Source organism: Cydia strobilella, chromosome 1 (assembly GCF_947568885.1).
Source record: "Cydia strobilella chromosome 1, ilCydStro3.1, whole genome shotgun sequence".
Classification (NCBI taxonomy): Eukaryota; Metazoa; Arthropoda; class Insecta; order Lepidoptera; family Tortricidae; genus Cydia; species Cydia strobilella.
This window is the reverse complement of record NC_086041.1, coordinates 9,865,985-9,892,187: the sequence shown is the minus strand read 5'-3', so window position 1 is coordinate 9,892,187 and position 26,203 is coordinate 9,865,985. Positions and strand designations below refer to the sequence as shown.

The window sequence follows — 26,203 nt, the reverse complement described above, 5'->3', positions numbered from 1 at the left end:
GTTACTACTACAAAATCGTAAATTTATTTGAACAGGGTCAGGTAGCGTAGGAGCATAATTCACAATCTGACCTGGCTGTTACAAATGTTTGGTCTGATTTATCCGCGCCCTCTGGCCACTCCACGCCACTGCAGGCGACCATGCAGCGAGCGCAATTAGGTAGGACTACTCGATTACAAAATACAAGTAAAGTAACAATAATCTGAAAACAGTATGTCTTAAAAGAAAAAAATATATATGACCAATAAATAGAATAGAATGCTTTGCGAAAGAAGCGCGAGAGCGATCCGCTGGCAGCAAAATTTAAAGATATCCATCTACAAGAGTGAGTGTAGGTAATACATTTAAGAAATTCATAAAATATACATAAACATGTAAAGAAATGATCATGATTACAAATTCTAAAATTGTATCATGATAAATTAAGATGAGGCAACACTTTTTAAATATTTAAGTAGACGCGGCTATCAGAGCTAGATAAATTAATGAAAAAAAAAACATATTTATAAACGGTCCCGTGTGAATTATCCGTAAGCGAGGATACTTTAGCCGTGGCAAGCTCTTGGTCAGATACCGCAGACCCGTCAGCGATATCGCTAAAGTTCAGCCAGTTCCCTTCATAACGATGCAAGCAGGCCAGCTTTCGAAACTGTGGATTACTCCTAAACTTCACGAATACGACTTATTAGGGCCTATAATCTATAATCTGATGCTCACGTTAAATAGGTCCCTAAAATTCATATATCGCATTTGGCATCCTAAAATCCCATTTCTAAAATAGAAAACAGCAGAAAACAGTATTCTTCTTCACACGTAAAAGGATTTGTCAAGAAGTACGTGTTTGAATAAGATGCGATACTTGCGATATCAACGGAGACATAATCCAAGAATTCTGAAGGTTAGTTTCACGTTAGTTTGCATTGAATGGAACTGATTTACGATATACGAGTATAACCTAGCTTGGTTTACTTACATAATTTAAATAAGTTTACTAATACTACCCTTAAGAACTGTCCTTAAGTAGCAATGGTGACTGCTGATGTTTGTAGTATTATACTATCCTGGTATTAGGCTTGTGTAGTACATGTACCAAAATCAAAAAGACACGATTCCCTCTACTGTACTAGACGGAACTATTCCCTAATGAAGAATCATTAGGGAATGCTCTTAGTACGTTTACGTATACTACTACACGCGAATGAAAAAGAATGGGAGCGAGGACCGAGGAGTGACAATGACAGCAAAGCGATCCGAGTGATCCGACTCATCCGACGGAACTAAAACTAAACGTAGTCGACGTGTACTAAAAGACTGAACTAGTACAGTTGTGAGATTGTACTATATAGTTGGGAGCGATCTTTTCGGTTAACGAGCATGCACAACTCTACCTGGTATTTCTGGCAACGCATCTAAGAGATTTTGTCTTCAGCTACAGACCTGTTTTTCGGCATAAATAATAAATGAAATGAAAATGAAAATATTTTATTACATTAATAATATGTTACATTACAAGGTAGTAGATTGGGACTTCCTATTAAGTATATTATACCTGTATCAGGAAGCCCCGCTCCTCCGTAGCAACAAGTTGTAGTTTAACAAAAGCAGAAAGAAAACTTAAGCTAATACAATTTTATTTACATTAAATGTGTTTGTGTGTGTGTGTGAGTGTGTGTATGGGTGTGTGTAGGTGTATGAGATCGTGTGAGTGCAGGTGGTGTGGTGATGTACTTATCGGCACTTCTTATATACATATATAGGTACTGTAGAGCATAGAACTATGTATCGTACTTTTCTTATACAATAGGTATTTTCTTATACAATAGGTACTGTAAAGTATAATGTCATATTTTCTTAGACTTATTAATCACTATCGATGACGATGCGATGCGACTATGAAGACATGTCAGCCAAAACTTTATTACTACCTAATATGTATAATTTTTAGTTTGGTATGTACTCGTATTCCTCATTAATCAACTTTGAATTTATAGGTATGCATTTTAAGTTCAAGCAAGGGTACGAGTAAATTTATGAATGTAAAAGCAAACATTTATGGCGTTCTCTTCGCTTCGCTAGAACAATGTGGGCCAGCTGATCGCGCGCCGATAGTTTCAGCCACACAGTCGAGTGTGACTAAGGCGATAAAAATAGGCACGGATAATTTTAAAAGGATTTTATAATAATTATTATCTGCATAGTGTAATATTTACCTATAGTAAAACTTTATAAAAAATATTCACATGTTACGAATGTATATTTGCAACACATATTAGTGCGTCAAGACGTATGTTTATGACGTAAATTTCTGGACAAAGGCCTCCAAGGATCTCAATGGTGATGTTGATGGTGGTGATGGATTCTTGAAGGGAAATTCCATCATCGCCGCTCTTGGCAAGCGTGTTGTCGGTTGCAGTATGATATGGCTTGTAGGTTCTTACATTCTTAATGCATGGTGTACGTGCACGGCAATCGATAGTTCCATCTATTCATTCCATTAATCCATAAGGATGCATGGGCAGCAGCCCATCCTCTATCTTGGCGTAGTTATAGGTCGAACGCGGGCCACGGGTGTAGTAACTAGTGATAAGATGTTCATTACCTACCTTAAATACGAACCTTAACTGCATCGTTTAAGTGATTTACCGATGGCCTCTCATGCATGCATATTGACGTCTAGATGGTAAAATTCATTAAAAGTATTCCGATTAAAATTACACCTTTTCGATGTTAGGGCGATAGAAAACGGGCTCATAAAATCAATCACAAGTACTTGCTAACGGTGCAGGCGCAGGACTATAAAACCTTATCGTTGGATCACGTCGCTCGAGGTGCCATCAAACGTGTTTATATTGCTTTCTTGTTTGCTTAAACTGCAAAATACCACATCGTTTATGTGATTTACCGATGGCCTCTCATGACACAACATGCATGCATATTGACGTCTAGAAGGTAAAATTCATTAAAAGTTCAAAAGATTCCGATTCAATTACACCTTTTCGATGTTAGGGAGACAGAAAACGGACTCATAAAATCGATCACAAGTACTTGCTAACTGTGCAGGCGCAGGAGCTATAATATAAAACCTTATCGTTAGATCTCGTCGCTCGAGGTGCCATCAAACGTGTTTGAGCATAAAACTTAAATAGAGGTCTGTAACTCTGTATATAGAGAATAGATGCGCTACTTTCTAAACTGTAAATAAACATAGAGCGTAGAGGAGAACTAGAAAACCGATAAAACATAGTGAATTTCATAGTAAATCTCGCATTACACATATTATATTAGTTAATTTTTATTACATTGATCTCTAATGTCGGTCATGTCTGACGACTGTAGTCACTTAAGATATACCTAACTACCACAGATGTCATGAAATTAAGTAAGGACATTAGAAACAAAATTATATTTATGTTTATTCTTTACTACTACAAAAAGTTGTAATGGTTTCAATTATGAAATAAAAACGACAATGGCCGGTTTTGACAATAAAAACCAAATTGCGCTATCATCTTTAACATCTCAATCACACGACGCACAAAAAGCATAACAAATCTAATAGAATCGATTACACGGTGTCGTGAGAATATTCGTGTCAGCGGCGTTCGTTGCCACACGGTAGCTGATAATGATAACGGATGTAGGGCAAGCCAACACCTTACCATAACTGCTTTTTATGGAGAAACAGTTTACATTGCAGCTATCAAACTATAGCTCGTAGTTAATCTGTAATCAGAAAGGTATCTGGAAGAACTGGGACTAACATTGCCACACGCTTACACGTCTAACATTATGTTACATTGCACGTTCGTTTCCGAAAACTACGATATAAATTACGTATTTGTATGATAAGTCATTAGTTATTTTATTAACTAAAAAATCTATTTATCAGATTTATCTTATCTTATCTTACTTAGAACGAGTTGGTCAATCGACTTGAAGTAACAGTACAAAAAATAAATGCCTACTCAAATCGAACGACAGGTTGATGAACATACAACCCCCCCCCCCCTGTAATAGGGTATTACGCTGTATAAAAAATAAATTATTTCACACCATGCATGAAATAAAGCACCAGATAATTATTAGAAAAACATAGATCAGCTATTTTTATACACAATTTCTATTTAATCAATCGGATTGAAGTATAAAATGCATATATATAATGTTTAATGTTTGTTTGTTTAGTGGCGCAGAATAGGGCAGAGTGGCGCTCTCTTGTGTCGGAGGCCAAGGTCCTTTTTGGGTCACTGAGCCAGTGAAGTAGTAGTAGTAGAAGTAAATAAATAAAATAAAAAATAAAAAGTAGGTGAGTTGACCGTGACGTCATTGTGTACTGTTTCATATAAATTCCATATTAGCAAACCGTTTTGACATTTCTAGAAAAGAAACTGATTTGATTAGTAGGAGAATACCCTATTGGAATACACAAACATATTTCAGAATTTAAAAAAGGAAGTTTTCTTTGTAATGACACAATGAAAGTAATGATAAGTAACAGGCCTTTGCTATACTCTGTACATAGGTAGGTAGAGTTAGACCAAGCTAAGTTTTGAGAGCACAGACTGTACAAGCAGTGCAAGTCTTCTTCTCTTCTAATTCTAATCTTGTCTTAAACGTCATAATTTCATAGAGATTTGACTTTTAAAATAACAGTTGCACAGTCTGTGCTATCCAAATCGCTGCCAACTTATGTAGCTTGGTCTAACTAGCTATCAAGAATTTGATCGGATGCTGAAATGGCAACTGTTCGAAAATATCGTCCCACTTACGCCAATCTTTGTAATTCTGGGCGATTGTGCCCAATCGGTGTTTGAATTGCGTTAATTCTTATCTATAGTAGAAAGCGGCTGGTAACTGGGTCAGAGGTACATCTCAGGAGACTAACAGTGTTAATGAACTCATATTGGGTATTGTGCAGTCAGCAACACCACATACACTCATATTTTTTTAAAGAACTCCAAAATATATAAATAGTACTCTAGAATACACATTGAAAGGAATGATTGCATAACAGTAACAAAACCTAACCAAAAATTGGGACTTGCGAATTATGTGTTACACCAGCCAACAGGTCGGTTTTTTACAACGAAATCAGTTAATTGTAAGATTATAGTTTTGAATGATTCACGGTTAGTTTCACTAGACTTATATTGACCGGGATATAGACCGTGATGTAATACAAAAGGTAATCACGGTCTATATCCCGGTCAATATAAGTCTAGTAATTGTATGATATTGATCAAAATTAATTCCTTTTTATTACTTAAGTAATTTTCTGAACACCTCAACAAGTTCGGTTGTATAATTCGGGAATATAATTAAAGTACAGATTATCATAGTGTAAGTATTGAATTTTTAGTTATGTGTTTTAAGCTATTCTACTTATTTTACTAGCTATTTTATTTTAGGGAGGTCGCAGTTCTAACTTAACCTATTTTTTCACGGTTTTCGATTCTGCGGGGGCCGCACTTCAAACCTAACCTAAACCACTTTTTTTGCTAGGTATTTTATTCTACGGGGGGTCAAAGTTCTACCATAACCTAAATCTCCTTTTGCTAGGTAGTTATTCATTATGTGCGTATTCGTTATTTATGTCATGCAACTATTATGCCACACAAATATTTATGTGACGTCACTTGTTAGAACAAATAATACGCTTTACTCGTACAGTGCGTAATAATTAAGGCAATGTATGTTAGACGAAGTGTAAATATACCTTATGACCATTATACCAATAATAACATTACTCGTATGTATAGCGTTAATTAGGTATTGGATTATAATGGAATCTTTCGTTACCGCAGTGATTAATCCAACTAATCGAAGTTATGAGGAAAAGTATATGAATGACGTCACATATTTTCCAGTCCAGAGGTCGTAAGTAAATAACTAATCCATATATTTTTTTTAATCTAATAAATGTTGCGACTTTTCTATCAACGCCGTTAGATATCCGACGAAGTTAGAGCTACATTTTCGAATCTCCTTTAATCAAACACCAAATACCCAAAAAAACTACTGACAAGTTACAAATTGTTTTTCAGCCATCGAAAGTTCGAACATTGATTGAATAACAGTAGCCACCAAACTAAACTGCCCGCGCAGCATGGTTTCCCTTATCACTAAGTCCGTCACTTTCGCACTCACATACTTGTTAGAACGTGACAAGCATGGTGATAAGCGTACCGTGCTACGACTCCTGGTTAACTATATTGTTCTATTGACCCGAAATGCGAGTGTCGGCAATTTTACTTTCTTACAGAACCAGTTAAATAAAATGTACCATGGTATCGCTCGCGAATCTCAGGTGAATACAGCGTGACTTATAGGTACTTTGACAAATAAAAGAGTTACGATCTTATCATCAACTTTGAACTTATAAATATAATTGATTTCACAAACTTTCAAGAAAGTAACCAGCTGAGGGTAAAATATTACGCGTTTTAATGGTTATAGTTACCTACTGAATATTTACGTGGAATTGGATATTTCCCCAACAAGAGCATAAAATAAGTCAATTTATCAATACAGTACTTGTTACAGTTTTGCTATCCCACACTTCAACTTCAAACAAACATTGCGATGCGACAGAACTATGTACAATTGCTACTCGAGATTACTGATCTATCCTGACCTCTCATTACAATGGCGACCCCCAGCGGGTGCAACATGACATTGAAGATTCAGTCGAAAGTGAAAACGAAAGTTGAAAAGTTGACCGATAGAGCCTAGGTGGGACCGACGCCTCGACGTTGAATAGGCGTTTAGAATTAGGAAAATAGTAGGCGATAACATCGGAAGAGGTGTGTCGAATTTCAGAGTTCCGTGTGTACAGGTTTCGGCCAAACGTTTGAAGAGTAATGGTTCATGCCATTCTGTTTTTTAATGGCATAGGTAATAATTGACCGTAACGTTAGCTTTTTAACTCGGGCATTTTGCTTTCGTGTGTCCGGATGTTCTTCTCTACAGTTCGCAATTCTTAACCGATTGTCGTGAAATTTTGTGATGAGATTCTATAATTAAATATAATTTTTTGACGATCCAGTTTTTGGAAATTTTTCAAAATGCTAAAAGACCATTGTACTCACAATCGTAAAAATACTTAGTTCGTTGAACGAACGAACGAACTAAGTATTTTTCACTTTTACATTTTCTAAGTTTAACGCGAGGTCTACAGCTCACAGAGCCACTAGTTATTTATGTACCTACCTACTATCTCTCTCTTTCTCTCTGGTCGTTTCCTCATGACTGAGGATGGTGGTCATCACCAGATGGTCAGATGACCTACATCTGGAGTGTATGATTTGCTCCCATCGGCTTCTGTCCATCGCATCCTTCACTATAGAGCAAAACAGAGGAAGTCATAGTTCTTTAGCTGGTCTGTCCACCTGGTGGGAGACCGGCCTCTGGCACGTTTGCCATCCGTGTTCTCGATCACTATTAACTTTTACATGCTCTCCTCTCCCCTTCGCACTATGTGGCCGAAATATGCTAGTATTCGCTGCAGGCATATCGTGGACAAACGGATCTTTCTTAATTTTAGGCTGACTGACTGGTGAAGGATTGACTGATTGGTGCGTTTGGCGGTCCAGGGTAATCTTAGCATACGTCTCCAGCACCACATCTCCAGAGCGTCAATCCTTTGCCTTTCCCGAGCCCGTATTGTCCATGTCTCCACACCATATAGAAATATGGGGAATATCAGGGCTCGTACCAACCGGATCTTGGTGTTAATAGTGAATCCCCTCTTCTTCCATTGCTCAAGCTAGTCATAGCGTCTCTGGTCATTCCGATGCGTCTCTTTAACTCTGGAATGCAGCTACCGTCGTGGTTCACATGTGCGCCCAAATACAGTGAATGTAGTGATCCACTGTGTCTACGTCAGGTATGATGTACTTACTATACATAACCAAAATAAAATTACCTTTTAGGTACCACGTTTTGGAAAATTTACAAATAAACCTAAATAGATACGTATCTTCATTATGTAGAGTTGTTGCCAATAGCAAAGAGTATAAAAATACAAGTTACAAAAGAAACACAAGCTGCATTTTGTGCAACCAAAACACGTGCCAGTATTTATCGCGTGCTTGACAAATTCATTTTTGAAATGTAAATCGGTCATATACAAAGCTTTACATGTCTGTTATGTCATGCGTCGTAAAGCCCAAAACGGCTTGCAAATTAGTTTCGAAAGTGCAAAATAAATAGATCCAGTTGCGGGCAATGTTCACGAACAATATGGCGGCCTCGTGCTGTGAACAATATCCTCGCTAAAATTATTTATTATTTAAACCCGGATCCACTTTCGCTGGCGATGGCCGCGACAGATTAGCGCAAATGCTGTAAGAAATTGAGTGATGGCATAGCTAACAATAGATGGGCTAAATGTTTGTGCTGGCTTATCCACAGCTAAGACGAAACTTACATAAGTTTTTGGCAAAAATTTCATTTTTGGTACAAGCTTTTATCGCTGACTGTACTTTTTTTCCACAGGCAACTAATACTCATCGAGACAATTCTAAAAACCCCAAATCAACTGAGCAACTGATGCAATTGAAATAAATTCTGAGATAAAAGAGAGAGAAGGGAAATAGAAAGAGAGAGAGGGAGAGAGAGAGAGGATAGACATCCATAGCTAAGACAAGCCACTCTAAATAGATAAACTAAGTAAGTAAGACTGAAAGTGCTTGTGTCTGACTGATCCTTCCGGCCGATTTCGGCCATACATGAGAACTCGATACTGCTATCTCCAATTCTCCAAGCGTTTTCTCTTAAACAAAGATTAAGAATTATGGTCATCACTGAATAACCTGTTTTGCTGGCTATTATACATCTCGCTACACGCTAAAACGTGATTGTTTTGCTGTTTTTTTCCGTAATGGTACGGAACCCTTCGTGCGCGAGTCCGTCTCGCACTTGGCCGGTTATTATTCATATAGCTCCACTGTATGATATCGCGAAAATCTACACAGCTATGTCCGAATCCGTAGACAAGGAACAACCCCGGATGGCGTCTAGAGCCTAAGTCTCCCGAGCTGTTGACATCAATGACTAAATTAATTACGCACGATCGCTGAGAAGTTATTACGTTGGGCAAATTTCCTTCAAGTGAAAGTAATAATTCACTTTCTCGTGCTTTCGAGCTATCTTCAGGGTGTCGAACAGGTATCGTAAACTTAATTGGTCAGACTTGATACTGAATACACACAGATTGATTTATTGCACATATATGCAAATTCACACATCTATCTAACTTGAAAGAGTCAAGTGTATATTTCCATATAAATGTCAGAGCGGTTTGTTATTTTGAGGTGATGATATTAAATAATGTTGGAACACTTGGAACGCTTAATTGATCCAGTGTACTGAAATGGCGGAGAGTTCGTTCTGAAAAGAAAATCTTCAGACGTTTGCAAAACTTTCTTACATTATTAACTTTATCGTTCGTCTCTTTATCAGTTGCGTCGATCGAAGCCGTTTCGCTCACGTTACATTAGTACGTCACTTATGGGATAATAATTAATTGATAATCAAACGCAATTTTGCAAGAAACTCTTTTTCCTTGAACGACCAGATTTATACAACCGTAAGATTTCTTAATCTAAAACCTAATCTAATATCATAGTTGTAGTATATAAAATGGGATGTAACCCGTCACGTAGCATATGTAATCTAGAAATCCATCTCCTGAAAGGTCAGACAAGAATACGCCCCAGGCCCTAAACAACGATGTATGTATCTATTATAAATTATGGCTGAAACTGTTCCGGGTATTCTGAATATGTATGTACATAGTTTATGCAAGTTGTCTATTGTGGTGGAACGCAGAAAAAAACGAGAACGTGTGAAGATACAGGTAAGGCAACGGCGCGGAAAGTACGATACGAAAAAAAGAAGTAAAGCCACAAGTGTCTAAGCTTCGTGAGCAAAATTATATTCACAAAAACCGTATGTGAATGTGGAGCATACCTGTAGCGAATATATTAATATAACATAAACATGCAGATTGTTTTATTTACCTCACGTAATGTTGTTTGAACTTAAAAGACTACATATATATTCCTGATGTAATATTTTCCTTGAATGGCAATTACGTACTACCTATTCTTTATGGAAGGATTCTGTATTTCTAGTTTAAGTTTTATATTTCAAAAATTAATGAGATAATTTTTAGTTTATTTTTTAGATTATTTTTTAGATACTATGTTTTACTTTAGTTTTACATTTAATTATTATTTCTTCTTAATTGTACGTGTGTCTTATAGTTGAAATAAATGATGAGATACCTAAGAATAGATCCACTTATCTCAGACGGTTGGTAAAAAAGTTTATTTTCTATTAGAAGTTGTTTTGACTAAAACTATTTTATATACTTATTAGTACATATTTACTACTTAACATAATCGGCTTCATGCAGCCAAGACTCCAACCAGTCCATAAAATGGCCTTAATAACTTCTTACCAACCGCCTTAGTTAAACAGTAGAGTCGGTAGACCTATAGTTTTAGATTCACTCCAAGCGATACATTTGCATATTTATTTTGGTAATTTCTCAGAAACGGCTCTAGCGATTTCAATTAAATTTTCAATATAGGGACTTATTAAAAGTACAATTCGATCAAACTAGGGTAGATTTGTAAAACAATCAGTTTACCCGAGTTTTCGCGATAGCCGATTAATTTTTAAACCAGAGCCTAACGAGGGTGAAAAATCGATCCATCTAGGTTTTATTATTGGTAAGATTCGCTTTTGAATTTTTTTCAAATAAGAAATTCTATATTTATATAACATACGTTAATTGGTGTGTGTGAAGTCCCTAATCCGCATTGTGCTAACGTGGCTGCCTATGTTACCACGTGCAGTGGGACATAAGTACCTATATATATATATTTGATATGTATTTCATGATGTGCATACATGCTTTAGATGGCATTCCCAACAAAAACCTCAACTGTTAATCATTATTTCATGTAACAAATGTTATCTGTTTTGTGTGCCTAATAAATAAAATATATGATCGTGATTTTTGGCGCTACTGTAGCTTAACCAATTACATAATCCTAAATATCCTAATCCTACCAGTCAATTCATAGATTCCATTCGATTCCCTTTCTATGCAAGAAATCTATCTATCTACTCACGCAAAGTACAAAAAACCTCAGACGCAGCGCTGCGGAAGATTAATGCGCTCTAATGAACACATCCCGCGGACGAGCGCGCGCGCAGCGGACTTTGATCTCGCGCGCAGTCTCGCTAACGATAACGCAGGGGACTGAGGAGACCCAACCCAACGTCAGGTGGGACCTTAAACAGCCCTGTGTAGACATGTCAATATATATTTATTTTATTAAATTATTTATTGTATATTACAAATTTAATATACATATAAATAAAACAGAATTAAATAACTAACCTACAAAATTTTTACACGTTTAGTTTACAGGTCTCCACGGAAGGCCTGAAAGGTAACTTGACATCAAGCTGAGGGGAGACCCTTTCAGTGACATTTATGTTTTAATATATTAATAAATTCTTTATTTTTAATTCCGTAGCTGAAATCCATGTGAAACGAAAGGTCAAGTGTGATTGGTTAAAAAATCGTAACTCATTCAAAGTAGATTATAAATGGAACGCATATTCATGTATAAAGAACATATCTATAATCATAACATATGAACATAATTAAACTATAAGCGATTTAAAAGAATGCGTGACATCGTGACTCTCAAATAAGTTATAACTTGTGCCCGTTTTAATTTAAGTCTTAATATGCTTAGATTAGACCTATAATCGAAGAAACATGTGATGATCTGATGGCGCTTTTTTTTTAAAGAGCACATTATTGACATTATTAATTGATTAACTTACCACATGTGCTTGCGTCATAGATATTCCTATACAACCACATTATTAATCATACTTGAGTTGAGAAGCAAGCTTACCTGAAAACAAGAAAACGAATGATCAATCATCTTATGGCGATACAAGTACCTAGTTATGTCAAGGCAGCATTAATTTATGCAATCTTATTGAGTCGTAGGTCTACGTGTTATCATGACACAATTACAAGCAAACAAAAATTCTTATAGTGACGATAACACATAAACATCTTAATGATAATGAGACAAACGGAAATCTACTTATTCTTCAGGAATGAAATAAAAAAACAAACACACTAACTTAAATTGCTTCTTTTCACCTCAATAAAACGTGTTTTAAATCCTTCGCGTTTCTCCCAGGCACCTTGTGCCTAAATTTTGAATAAGAGTGAAAGAAAACGTTAATAAAAAGTAAATTGTCCAGATTAATTTAAGTGACGTAATAGAATGCTAATGCATGCAGTGAATATAAATGCTAAAATGACGACATTTTACAAGCTAAGCTAAGCTCGTTGTTTTAGCAAAACAAATACGATTGAAAATCCCTTCATTAATAAGTCTCAAAACATCACAATGTGAGTTCTTTTCAACGGATACTAAGATAACTATGTACTATGACAGATGTTGAAGAACTTGAATGGTGTATGAGTAGGCCATCATTTCCATGACCTCGAAACAAGTGATGCCCATTGATGCGCGCGCGGGTTGGGAGCCTCTAATTATAGCCCCGAAGTAAGTGCGCGGACTTTTACGGCAACCTCTGTACAGACTTCAACGCCACATAATAATAAAGAAAAGATAATAATTTAACAGCTATACAAATTGATTTTACGAAGAAGAACAAATTTAACAGCCAGACGAAACTTGGTCGTAGTAAAAATGAAAGTCACGTTTCTGATGTTTTTTTACGTCCATGTGAAGTCTAGGCCACTATAAATTGAATTATAAAGAGTCAATATGCTTGTTCTCTTAGAAATTCAACGAGCGAGACGGAAAAGTAGGACGTAAATAGTACGAGAAAAAAAAATGGCTGCTCATAGACGTGGTATGTCAGAATGTTTATAATAACTATAAGATTATAACAAAATACAAACATCTCAGCCAAATATTTACAAACTGCCATGTTAGGGCTCAAAATGCGTTTAGTTACAACAGATTGTTAGACAATCGATGTCGTATTCAATTTGGATAAGTAACTTACTCATTCGCCAAGTACACCACGTTCATTCAAATGACGAGCATTACGTTTATCAAATATATCAATCAACTTTTAAATTGCGATGACCGTCCATCACATCACAAGAGTACCAAAACTGAATGCATGGTATAATTATGTAATAACTGTAATAAATTATTATTGCACTGTCGTCGCAGCTATTATAGACGGCGGGTCCAGGTTTCTTGCATTTCCTTCAGAATTTCCCATGCTTTCCAAACCGGTTTGTTTTAATAGATTGACCGTTTAGAGCTATCTGTACCAATAAGCGAACTGGACCACACATATATAATATAAGGTGTAAGGCATGTCAATTCTTGACGATTAGTCTATCCTATCATCAAAGATAGATATAACTCCGTAATAGATGGATACAGTCTAAGGAAAAAAAGTGCCTCGAAAATCAAGAAAATTTGATTCTCGTTCAGAGGGCGCTACTAGCTTTGGCCTACTGTCGTATAGATGGCGTTGACGGTTTCGTTTGTTATTTAACAATTTTAACGCATATCAGTGAAAGAACATGGGTGAAAATCATAAAAATAATTAATGCAAAAAAAAAAAACATTTATCCATATTTAAATACATTTTGTCGTATTTTTATAAATCTTCATTTTTAGTTTTAAAGTGTGTCGACAGATGGCAGTGAATTTACTGGGGTTACAAAATTTACTATGACAGTACCGCTCTAGTATAAGTTACTCTATGCTATCATTAATGTAATAATTTTGATGACATATCTACTATGAAAAATTTATGCAGCGTTTGAGATGCGTATCCACTATGTCAATGGTACACCATTACTAAAATTCTAAATATTGTATCAGTATATATGAAAACTTAAGATGATTAACTACACCATGTTTTAGTTTTAACCACAGTTCAGCAAAAGGTCAGACTATACTCGACATCTACCACCGCACATTCACTCTCCGCCTCTCGTAATCCTCATAATACTATTAGCGGAGTCACTGGAGCAGCTACTTCTCAGTATCTAATCACCAGCTCAGTTACTCGTGCCAATTAACCGGAATCAATTATGCCAAGTAAAAATACTTCAATTATCTTAGAAACGCTAGCGGTTTTCCAACCAAAGAAAGAAGACATACGGTCGTATTCTATAAAAGGTTGCAACACTCGTTAATAAGGCCTAATTGGAGATTTCACACGGTTAGATTAACCGGTATAAATAAACGCCCGTTTCTAATACGACGTATTCCCTATTGATCTCTTGGGATTTAAGCCGTTATTGAAATTATCGATTGCATACTGTGTTACCAGTGACAGGTTTGAAACGAGTCTAAGTGACATCACGGGTGACACATTTACTGTGATATTGCGCGTGGACTGTACCGTTCGCGCAAGGACAAACCTGCTGGAGAAAATCTTGATTATATACTTAAGGGTTAGAAACCAGTCCAAGGCGAGGAGAAAATTTATGGCTTAATTAAAAATGTGTGAGAAAATAGGTTTACCTTCTGATTTAATAGAGTTGCAGAGGTATAATTTTATTAATTTTGTTGCTAAAATTGGCACACAATCTATGTTCTAGTAGTTACATTTAGCTGTTATTACTCGTAAAATAGTAATATGCTATGTTTACAGACTGTTATAAAACGAATAAAACATTTAAGAGGTGCTAATTTGCGGCTAAAAACCTGCTATAACCATCGACCTAGAATATCTTGGACAGTTACGTATTAATTTCCGCTAACGTGCAGTACCAGTACCTCATGTACATATTTACTGTATAAGTAGAAATATATTTTAATTAAAGGCTTACAGTTAGTAGGGTTAACCTACTCATGATTGAATAGTATGGCATATATTACACGGCGCTATAATTCAATATTAAATCGATAATCCGTTATATATGAGATAAAGCAACTGGATATAATGTCCGGCGATGCAATGTTACACAACCACAACCTCACTGCTACCGCAGACAGGCTCGCCCTAAGGGACGCTTAAACTATCTATTACTAAAGCATCATAATTATGAATATATTTAATTCCACAAGCACTTGCATTCGGGAGCATAAATCCAATATAACAATTAAAGTACGCAAGAAAATGAAGATTTAACACTCTTACTACGAATCAAGAGGGTCCAATAATTGATCCGGTGCTATCAGAATCAGATACTTAATTAAATAATACTAGATCCCACAGGTGATTCACACGATGTACGATGCACACCGATGCATGAAATTCTACAATCAGATAAGACGAATCTCGTATTACGGTCGCATCCACCTGTGCGGGCCGCTGTACTAATAACTACTGGGAAGACAGCAGCAATTACGACAAAGGAAATTACATCGCACAATACTCGGGTTGGGTACATAAATCATCAAAGAAAGTGAAGTGAACCTGCAGTTTAGGTTGACCTGTGTCACTGGAATGAGGCCTGTATAAATAAAATAATATGATGATAAGTTGTGTTGGAATTACAAGATAAAATAGCCTCTATACATTCAGCTCTTTCAAAAATCCCGGGGAACATTTTACTTGTTATCTGAATAGAATAAATGATCTATTGGAATTACACATACACGTAATAAACACGATACAGAGAAAAAAAATCTGAATGTAGGATGGCGCTGACAGTTTCAGGTCTATAAACGACGTGTTTTTTCAAGCGCGGCCTCTACGATGACATTCATAATATCTCCATCTCTGTATCTATCCATACAAGTAACTTCTGTCTAAAGATATACATATATTACCTATATACGCTGACTGGCACAAACAAAACCTTTGTGAAATTGGCTTCGTTTGAATTAAAGCCCAACGCGTACAATAAGGTAAATTAGAATGCAATCACAATTTAATTACTGCTAAAGTGGGCGTCAGCGTCTCACTAAAATTGGCACATTCTGTGCGGCCGTTAAACTGTTGTCAGAGTTAATTCCAGTAATTATAAGATTGTAAGTTATTCAAGACAGAGAAAATTCTAGTAATTGATTTACTGTGCAATATAAGCTAATTGTAAACAGAGGAAATGGCTAAGTACGACAATCACCACCAATGTGATCGTTTAATTCGTTTTTGATCTGTGTCGACTACGTAGAATAAATACTGCACCTTGACTGATATTTAAAGGATATCAAAATACGTTTTTCTAATCCAAACTTTGCATATCTGAGTTAAAAATAACTAGTACTAATAGTACTAGATTGAAATGAAAACAAATTCAAAGAGTTTTTCTACAAATTTTTGTTATCTACGTATGTATACCTATAGTCTCCACCGAGCTCAATGAACTGAATTCTAAGGCAATTTACAGCACTTTTGAAGAAGCTTTCATCCAGGCCTTCAAAATGTGTCCACTCAGCTTGGACTTCGGCCTCCACATCACTTGAAATTTTCTTACAACCCATATGTTATTTTTAATGGGGAACCTGTGGAAGTCGGAGGGAGCTATACCGGGCGAATAGGGTGGGTGCCGCCAATCATTAAAATCCAAAGTTGTGAATTACGGAAAACGATTATAGTGTCGTTTTAAAACGTGCATTATCCTGGTAAAAGAACAGTTAATTTGTCAATAGTTCAGGCCTGTTTGTCTTCATACAGTCCCGTAAACGGCGTAACAGTTTGCAATAAGTTTAGGTCTAAGTTTAGTAAATTTAAAACACGAGTGATGTTTTGTTTCATGGAAAGGACCTTCGGGGAGCATCTCGTTGATACCTTGAAAAAAGTTAATTCTCTGACAGCAATATTTTGGGCGCTCTCATAAGAAATGCCTCTGATGTCAGGTTTCTCCGTTTCACCGTTTCAACTATAGTATAATGCCATTTTAATAAACAGGCAGTCTTGCTCAGATGTAAGGATATAAAAACGAAGTGGATAACATTTTCTGGGAACGTGATGCGGCTAACAAATTTGCAAGCACTACGACGCTTTTGCATATACAAATGCGCTAACGCACCGGAAAAAGGGCGCGTCGCTTGAACTCGAACATGGTTCACACCGACCACCTCCTCTAGGTACATGCATAAATACTAAATGTGTTATAGACGACAATACTAGATGTGCATAATAAAAAAGGCTGACAATATACTCAAGTTCAGAGAGTCAGTAACGTAAACAGTTTAACGCCCGCAATTTTTTGAGTAGGTAGTAGATAAATGGAAAAATCCTTTAACAATGTTTGTGTGCATGGAAGCTTCAAAACTAATAAAACTGCCAACTTTTTAGATTCCTATTCCAAAAGTTCAACAGACCTCTTCTCAAAGGAATATTATTTTTAAAATTAAAATAGTTGGAAGAAGTCAAGGATGAAGAAAAGGAAATAGTTTGGAAAACATATACGAGACTATATTATATATCGATACCTACCTATACTATTTTCTGGTCTTGAAAACCTTCAAAGCTAAAATTTTTTAAAAAGATGTCAGCCAGCTTCGATAAGTAAGTAAGTAAGTATTTATTTGCAAAGAATAAGTAGGTATAATAGTGTCTTAGGTGGTAAGTGACAATTGGTTGCTTATTCTGCTATTTGTACAGGTTGTACTAGCATGCAAAAATCTTAAAACTAGAAACTTCCACAAATCTGGCTGTATATCTTGAGAAAGGAAATCTTTTACACTGTAATAGCTTTTATCAGTCAATAGCTTCATCAATTTATTTCTAAATCTATGTACAGGTAGTTCTCTTATAGTTTTAGGTAGTTTGTTAAAAAGTTTCATGCACATAACAAAACAGTGATTAGTGTATAATGCTGTCCTGGGAACACAGTCATGAACCAGCCTTCCATGATCCCGTTGATTTCTAGTAGAGGCGCTTTCAGCTGTAGTAAATAAATACATATGCCTCTTTACAAACATGCAGATTTCCAAAATGTATAAGCATGGTAGCGGTAAAATCCTAAGTTTTTTGAACGATGGTTTGCATGTCTTGTAGGGGGCTAAATTACAAATAGCACGTATACATTTTTTCTGTGCTACGAATGGAATATTAAAGTCTGTGCAATTTCCCCACAAAATGAGCCCATATCTTAACACTGAACTAATATATCCATGATACGCGGCTAATGCTGTATGTAAACCTGATGAGCGTCTTAACTTACGTAGTACATAAACAAATCTATTTAGTTTAGAACGGATCTTTCCTATTTGTGCTTGCCAATCCAAATGTTTATCTAAAACTATCCCTAAAAAACTTACACTTTCCATTTCTTGAATTGTCTCATTTTCGTAATGTATATTGATCTTAACATTTTCGCCAAGTTTGGTGTTAAATTGTATGTAATTGGTTTTACTAATATTAATTTGCAAATAATGTAATTCCAGCCATTTTATAACATTTCTCAATGTCTCATTGACTTTACATTCATGTTCTTCGATATTTTCATTCTTTTTTGATGTAACAATAAAGGATACACGAAATAAAACTATGAAAACGGATTATATCGCGTATATTGAATTTATAATACATCCCGACGTTTTGAACCCTTTACAGCGTTCGTGGTCAACGGGTGACTGAGGAAAAATTACAAAGTGCAAAAATACCCATATACTAAAAATAATGAACAATCATAGACTATAAACTTTAAGGCTGGTTGTACATGCAAAATCGGTTCATAAGGCTAGTTGGCTAGTTATACACTACAATTATTTTCAAGTAAAGATATATATATATATATATATATATATATATATACGCGATAAAAACTGAGCCGGCTCCAACCCTACACCACGGACCCGAGAAGATTTAATTCCCTCCTAAATTGTAGGAGGGTATCCCAATATGGGACCGGCAACAAACTCGGCGGGACACCTCTTTTAATAAAGGATACGTCATCAGCAAACATAACAGATTTATATGGAATTATATCCGGTAATTCATTTATATAAGCAATAAATAATAAAGGCCCAAGCACACTACCTTGCGGTACACCAAAGTCGTTACATTTTAGCTCCGATCTGAAGCCGGTTTCTACATTAAAGTCGTTGAGTTTAACAATTTCTACACATTGTTTACGATTTTCTAAGTAGGTTTTTAACCAGTTTAGTGCAAGACCTCTTATACCATAATTTTCTAGTTTGTCTAAAAGTAACGAATGGTCTAACAAAGTCAAAAGCTTTTGACATATCTAGAAAAATAGCTGTAGTATGTTGCATTTCGTCTATGCATTTAACGATGTGGTGAATTAAGTTGAAACCAGCTAGTGTCGTGGATTTATGTTTTTGAAAGCCATTTTGCTTTAGTTTTATTATCTCAAATTTATTTAAGAAGGTACTTAATCTTTTATGCATGCACTTTTCAATTTTTTTTGCAAATATTGGAATTAGAGTAATGGGCCGGTAGTTTCCCATATCCTTTTTATCTTTTTTTTTAAACAGGGGCTTTACTATAGACAATTTGAGTAATTCTGGAAATGTGCCGCTTTCGAATGAAAAATTAACTAGATGTGTGATAATTGCACTAGGGCAATCACTTGAATCACTTCATTCAGCTACAATCGATGGAGTACATTACATTGCTATCGCTATTGCTAATTGACTAACAGGTACCTACTCATCGATTGTGAAACCGATAACATGATTGACATGATTTATGTCATGTCAAGATGGTGTTACCATGCGCTTGCTTCGCTACCACTCTCTTAAATCTTGTTTTAAGAGCGTGTAGGTAGTCCAAAAGTGAATCAGCTACTAGTATGTGTATTATGTTCGAACACACCTTAAGTACCGTTAATAGTTAAATGTCAAAGTCAGCAAGTGTGGTAGGTTAGGACCCTGGTAATGTCGCCAGTTCGCGTGCCGCGCATTCGCATCGCTGGTTCCAGTCGGAAAGGACGTGTGACTCACAGGATGTCCACTCTAAGGGCCGGCACAGACGGACTGCAACGTCGGCGTGCAGTGCCTATACTAATTGCAGTCGTATCGGCCCTAAGTGCATCAATCAGGTAGACCTGGACCGTTTCACAACCCTTATGTAGATAATGGTCACTACACACGTCGCGTTGCCAGTTTAAATATGGCCTCAGATTACGCTTAGTTGTTGAGAATTCCAGGGTCAAGTTATAATAAGAGTGAGGTTATAATTGAGATAAAATGTTTTTAAAGATGGTCAGACATCGACCAAACGACAATAATTGTTTAGCAAATGCAATAAGCATGTACGCTGCATAATAAACGAATATGAGCGATTTGTTGAGCTAGTATTGAAAACGGGTATTTATGATGCAAGTGTTAATATGATTTTAAACAATAACGTCGAATTCAAATTGGATCTATGGATTGCATTAGGTACGTTCACATGAATGTAAAAAAGATCGATAAAATCCGCGATTGAGTTTTATCTTACAACTTTCACGTTGAAATAAAAGAATTTAGAGTCTATATCGCAGGCAATAACTAGTAGGTTTTTGTAATCGGTAATCCTTATAACAATATTCGTCAATTAAGAAAAAGTTACTCGCATTACATCGTCTTTGTTACTTGAGCCTTAATCTTATTTGCTTACATGTACAAATCATGCGGGATAATGTTTATTGTACATATAGTCAACATTAAATAGATAATGACAGGCCCATTGGCCGAATTTATTGCAAGATATCTTTAAGTACAAGTCAAAGCAATTAAAACAAAACGGTTCAATTTAGGTCACTATATTAATTAAGTAAATAACCATAACAATTAAACGTGCATCAAATCTTGAGGGAAACGCCGTCACGTCGCATCCTGCATTGCGCAAAGCCTTAATAAAGCAATTAGTATGGAGATCTTCCGTCTTACTCGGCCGGAGCCTTCCGTCTTGCTTCGGACTATTACGTCTCGGTTAAGTAATTGGAAACCATTCTCAAATTTTTCAGTCTGACCGCAATCGGTGACGGTAATATTGTTTACACAATTCAAAGTAACCGTCCAGAGATGCGAACCTGGAAAAACGCGACCGGGCTGGAGGCCAACACACACCACTCGGCTTCGTACATAGATATACGTGACATGACATAATAAATATTACCTTAAGGCAACAGACTGAACGTATAATACGAATTGCAGAGGAGCCTCTCTTTTGTGACTAGATACACACGTAGGAAGATTAAATAGATCCTAATGAACTCTTCCTAACTCAAACTGCTAAGGAAATGGATGGATGCTTCAAGGCACGCACGAAAAGGCTTTTGCTAAACCAGCTAGTTACATTGATGGTAAATATATTTATGCTTTGCCTGGTCGCCTTGTCTCAGGTGGGACTAAGAGTCAATCACTAATCAATGTGTAATAAATCTATGAAAAATATACAGGTCCGAAAACATGCTTCAATTTAGAAAGTGATGGGAGAGTCAAGGCAGGTTTCATATCCGAAGATAATACCAAAGATCTATGAAGTGTATAAGATAAATAAAGTCTAATAAAAAAAACGTGCCACCGAAAATAAAGAAAAATGTACTTATGCTCGAAAAGATGGGGGGATACCTTTGGCCTATACTCGTGTAGATGGCTACACCGTTTGATATTTAACAATTTTAACACATCTGGGAAAGAAAAAGGATTAAATCAAATGGCGTTCTAAGTTTTAATCCTGTGTCGAAAGATGACAGTAAATTTACTGTGACAACAAAATGTATTATAATTAATGTAATTACCGGGTCTAACGTGATTAAATTTCATTATTTAACCTTTTTTCCGACATTTTAACTAGGTTGCACTAGCTGTGGTCACGGAAGACTGACGTCCCAGCAAATGTCAATTGAGATATTGGTAAACAACACAAAACTACCCGACATTAGTTTATATAAATGTTCGGGGTAGACAAATAAATTTATCTACCCGTTTCTGTTTAATGTTTAATTATTTATGTGTACAAAACGCGAGAGTTTAAAGTGTTAAAATGTATTATGACAATTAGCCTCTATACACTCAATTCTCTTTGATGATACTATAATAAATAAATATTTTGGGCAATTTTACACAGATCGACCTAGCCCCAAACTAAGCAAAGCTTGGTATTATGATATACAGATTTATATTTATAAAGATTCACAAATAAATGCCATTACCGGGATTCCAACCTTGATTGCTTAGTAGGCAGGAAACCTGGTCACAAAAAACCACGATAATACGTTAAGAATTGCGGCCTGTAGAGGAGAACATCCGGACATACGAAAGCATTAATGCCCCACCCAAGCTGAAATGCGGACCTTCGCTAACGCTCAGTCAATAATCAGAGTATGACTCAGTGCAGGTTTAGGTTTGGTTCCCATCCCATATCATACTACTATCATCGCTAACCACTCAAGATCCGAGCACGAAAGCATCGAGTAATCGACAAGTCATCGACGAGTCCTATAATTACGATCGACGCGCGGGAGGGCGTACCAGGATACAGGCGCTCCCAGGGAATAAAACCATAAAGGAATATTAGTGAAGGCATATTACCCGGACCATTACGAGGACAAACGTTCTGATACGTATACATTTAATAGCAAGGGAATGGACGGCTAGAATGATGGATGGCAGGGCGCTGTTAATAAATTGATGATCAACGTTATGGAATGGAATAACTGAAAGGAATTAATTCCATTCAATATACTAGTGAATGCTTGATCAGGTCAAATGGTCTTAGAGTGGATGCCGTAACTCTTGTGTTTGTTTACCTATTAACCACTTAGTTACTTTTGTACCAACAATTAATTAATAACTGTAAAAATAATAAAATAAACAATTTAAATAAAAACATGTCTGAGGGCCTACCGCGAACCTCGTTCGACGTGTTGCCTCTCTGTCGCACTTGTAAATTCGTACGTAAGTGTGACAGGGAGGCACCACGTCGAACGTGGTTCGCGGTAGACTCTGTAACTAAGCTAACACGTGAGACGTTTACAGATATTTTCATTTTAATCGTTCATAGAAAACAGCCCAAGAATTAAAGCCAAGACAGGCGCAGTTTTTACCTCTGATGGCGTTACTGTTATTTCTAAGTAGGTACCTACATAATATATCTAATTACAAAAAAAGCCCGTTTTAGTGTGGTTTTTATTTCAATTTACGATATCCGGACACACCTCGTTCAGTAGTTTTATAAAATGTCTCACTGCGTTAATTTATACTTACTATACATACATACAATACTATACATACAATACTTAATTTTAGCAGAAACATGGCACGTGTATTCCTAATAGATACTCGAAGCATCACTGCTATCAAATTTGAATTTTAAATCGTGGCTGTTACGACGCTAGCAAAATTAAACTAAGCGAGTAGGTATAAGTTTTTATGAGCAATTTGATCATGGACAAGGCCTATCCTATAAGGTTTCTATTGTTAATTAACTACTAATTAGGCAATTATTTTGGCAAGTTTAAAGATTACAAAATCCTACTTCAGGTCAATGTTGGTTACGCAATGTTCTCGTCAGAGGGAATCTGGATATAGGAAAAAACCATTACGCAAAAAACTGCAAAAAATCACGTTTGTTGTATGGGAGCCCCACTTAAATATTTATTTTATTCTGTTTTTAGTATTTGTTGTTAAAGCGGCAACAGAAATACGTCATCTGTGAAAATTTCAACTGTCCAGCTATCACGGTTCATGAGATACAGCCTGGTGACAGACGGACGGACAGCGGAGTCTTAGTAATAGGGTTCCGTTTTTACTCTTTGGGTACGGAACCCTAAAAATGGATTTAAAAAAACTTGTTTAATTTTGAACTTAGTTTACAAATCTTTTTCAGGCAATATTCCAGTCACCGAGTGTTTAAGCATGAATCTTTATCTAGAATGAAATTACAAATCAAATCGGATTAATTCAAACATCGTATTTCTGGCAACAATGGAAAGACTGAAACTCGACACAATGGGTAATATTTTAACAATTTAAAACAAAAATCTTTATACGGCAACAAAGTTAAAGATAAACTTTCATTTACATCACACTCATACGCAGTTTTCCACAATATCACTTGTCCTCATAAATATATGTATATCTGGAATCATTACACGATAGCTAAAACTAAAACGCCTCTTAATATTTTTTAATGCGCAAGAACCAGACCGAATAAAATTTTAATAACGATGTTTCTAGCTTCCTTTTAAATTAATTACTACTCATTATCATGCTACACTTTTCAATATTTATTTTATCAACATTTTTGCGCACCGTAACATTAAAATATATATACCTATGTAAGATTATGAGTTATACGAAAAGCCTCAGCAAGAAATTAAAATGTCTTTTGTGGCTAAACAGTCGGAATTATCGTGCATAAAAGAATAGTTTTAAAGAAAATTAAGAATGTTTCTTTTAGAAGTCTACATACTCGTATAGTTATTATTTATATACTTAAGTACTTATGTATATCTAACATACATAAACGACCTCGATAATATTTCCCGTAATTTTCAGTAGATTCATATTATAACCGGTAAAGCTTTCCGATAGCGCGATACCAATATCAAGGGCAGCCGATAATTCTCGATGATTCGGAGGCAAATCAAACTCAATCGTGACCGGAGGTCTAAGCGAGGAAACAACGTAACGTAATAGACGCCGGCGCCGGCGGCCGGCGCTGATCGCGGTCGGAATTGTCGGAAGTCCTAGCATGCCAGCGCTTATCACGATAATACTAGCAAATTCTCTTCGACAACACTGGTCGGAAAGAACCATAAGCTCTAAACTCAACGAAAAACTGAGCATGCTAGCGGGCTTACTTGTGCGGAGGGCTAAGGCTAAGCGCAAAGATAAAATCGCAGCAACAAAGTCGTAATGTAATAACGTTTCGGAGATTACATCGGTTATTTAACGATGATACGTGAACAATGTGTTTAATGATTACCTACTGAAAATGGTAAGAATGTTAATGCACAATATATGTATTAAATGTATATAGAAGATAAATAATTATAGTGTCAGTAAACATAAAGATGAATTAAAATATCAATAGAAAGTCCAAATATATCAATGGATCTACAAGCAAACCGCACGACTCTCAATATTTCGCGGTGGTCGTGACGCGGGGGTCAAGGAGCGAGGTGGAATGGCTGCCGATGTGACTATTTAAGCCTAGAAATTCAATCTATGCCTAGGTCAAACTCTCTAGGGCACTGTCTTAACAACAAGACAAACCGTTTACAGTCTGTTTATTTCGAACAAAAGACTGTTCTGCCCCTTCTGAACTGGAAAGTTAAAATTCTCTTCGGAAACAGATTTTTCCATAAATTATGCATTATGACGATGGGTGGTATTATGCTAATGTTTCTTATTGATTGTCTTAGCGCACCAAACGAAGTTAATTTATTATCGGACATTCGTCAAGCAATTGCAAAGTGAACGGAAATCTTCGAGTTCCAGTTTATTCGCATACAATGCCGGTCCCACTTGTCGGAATAATTTGCAATTAATAAACGGTTTGACCTACTCGTGAATTTGTCGATTCATTCTTACATCGGTATTAATTAATCTCAAATTTAGCGTATGTTTTTTCGATCTCCTTTCTGGTGATGGATGTCACTTTCTTCTCTAGATTCAATGTCACTGTCAAAATAGCACCTTTATTTTGTTTTTGCCTTTGGCGCGGCGGAGGTATTGGAGAAATATGTCTTACCCGACCGGTATAAACATTTCATTGATAGCTATCGATTCCTGTGCGAGTGTCTGGTGTCGTAAAACGAGTTTTGTTAATTAAGGTCTTCTTCGCTGCCTTTAAATCAATGTTTAATATTAAAAGATGACCAATGACCTTGCGGTTAGTCCTGCTACGATTTCCTCATTGTACAGCCAAATTCATTTAAAATAATTTAATTTAACTTTATTAGAATTATGAAAATGGCTGATGCATAGACGGCTGATGTCAACGTGTAGTTGTTTTGGTTCTGCACCAGTGGACTAGTTTGGTCATTGGCATGACTTACCATAAATCATCCGTAGTAAGGGGGGAAAGCACGGCGTATCAATACTCCAGCATTCACGTGAATTGGATCACAAAACAGCGTTTTGTCTCGCGTTCAGTAAAACGTATCCCAAGTCTCGAGCCCACAATTATCACTTTCCACAAAACACATGCTCCAATTCCACCACACCGAACTGATATGCACTGACTCCACAACACTTAAGGTTTGCACAGTCTTCACAGTTCCCGGCTGCAAGGACGAAAA

At 36.2% G+C, this 26,203-nt stretch overlaps 1 protein-coding gene across 1 annotated transcript in view; it reads right to left on the bottom strand.

Moving 5' to 3' along the window:
- Nucleotides 1-26,203, bottom strand: part of LOC134741191 (klarsicht protein) — a 357,523-nt gene that overhangs the window by 273,582 nt on the left and 57,738 nt on the right. The gene's annotated exons all lie outside the window — the stretch shown is intronic.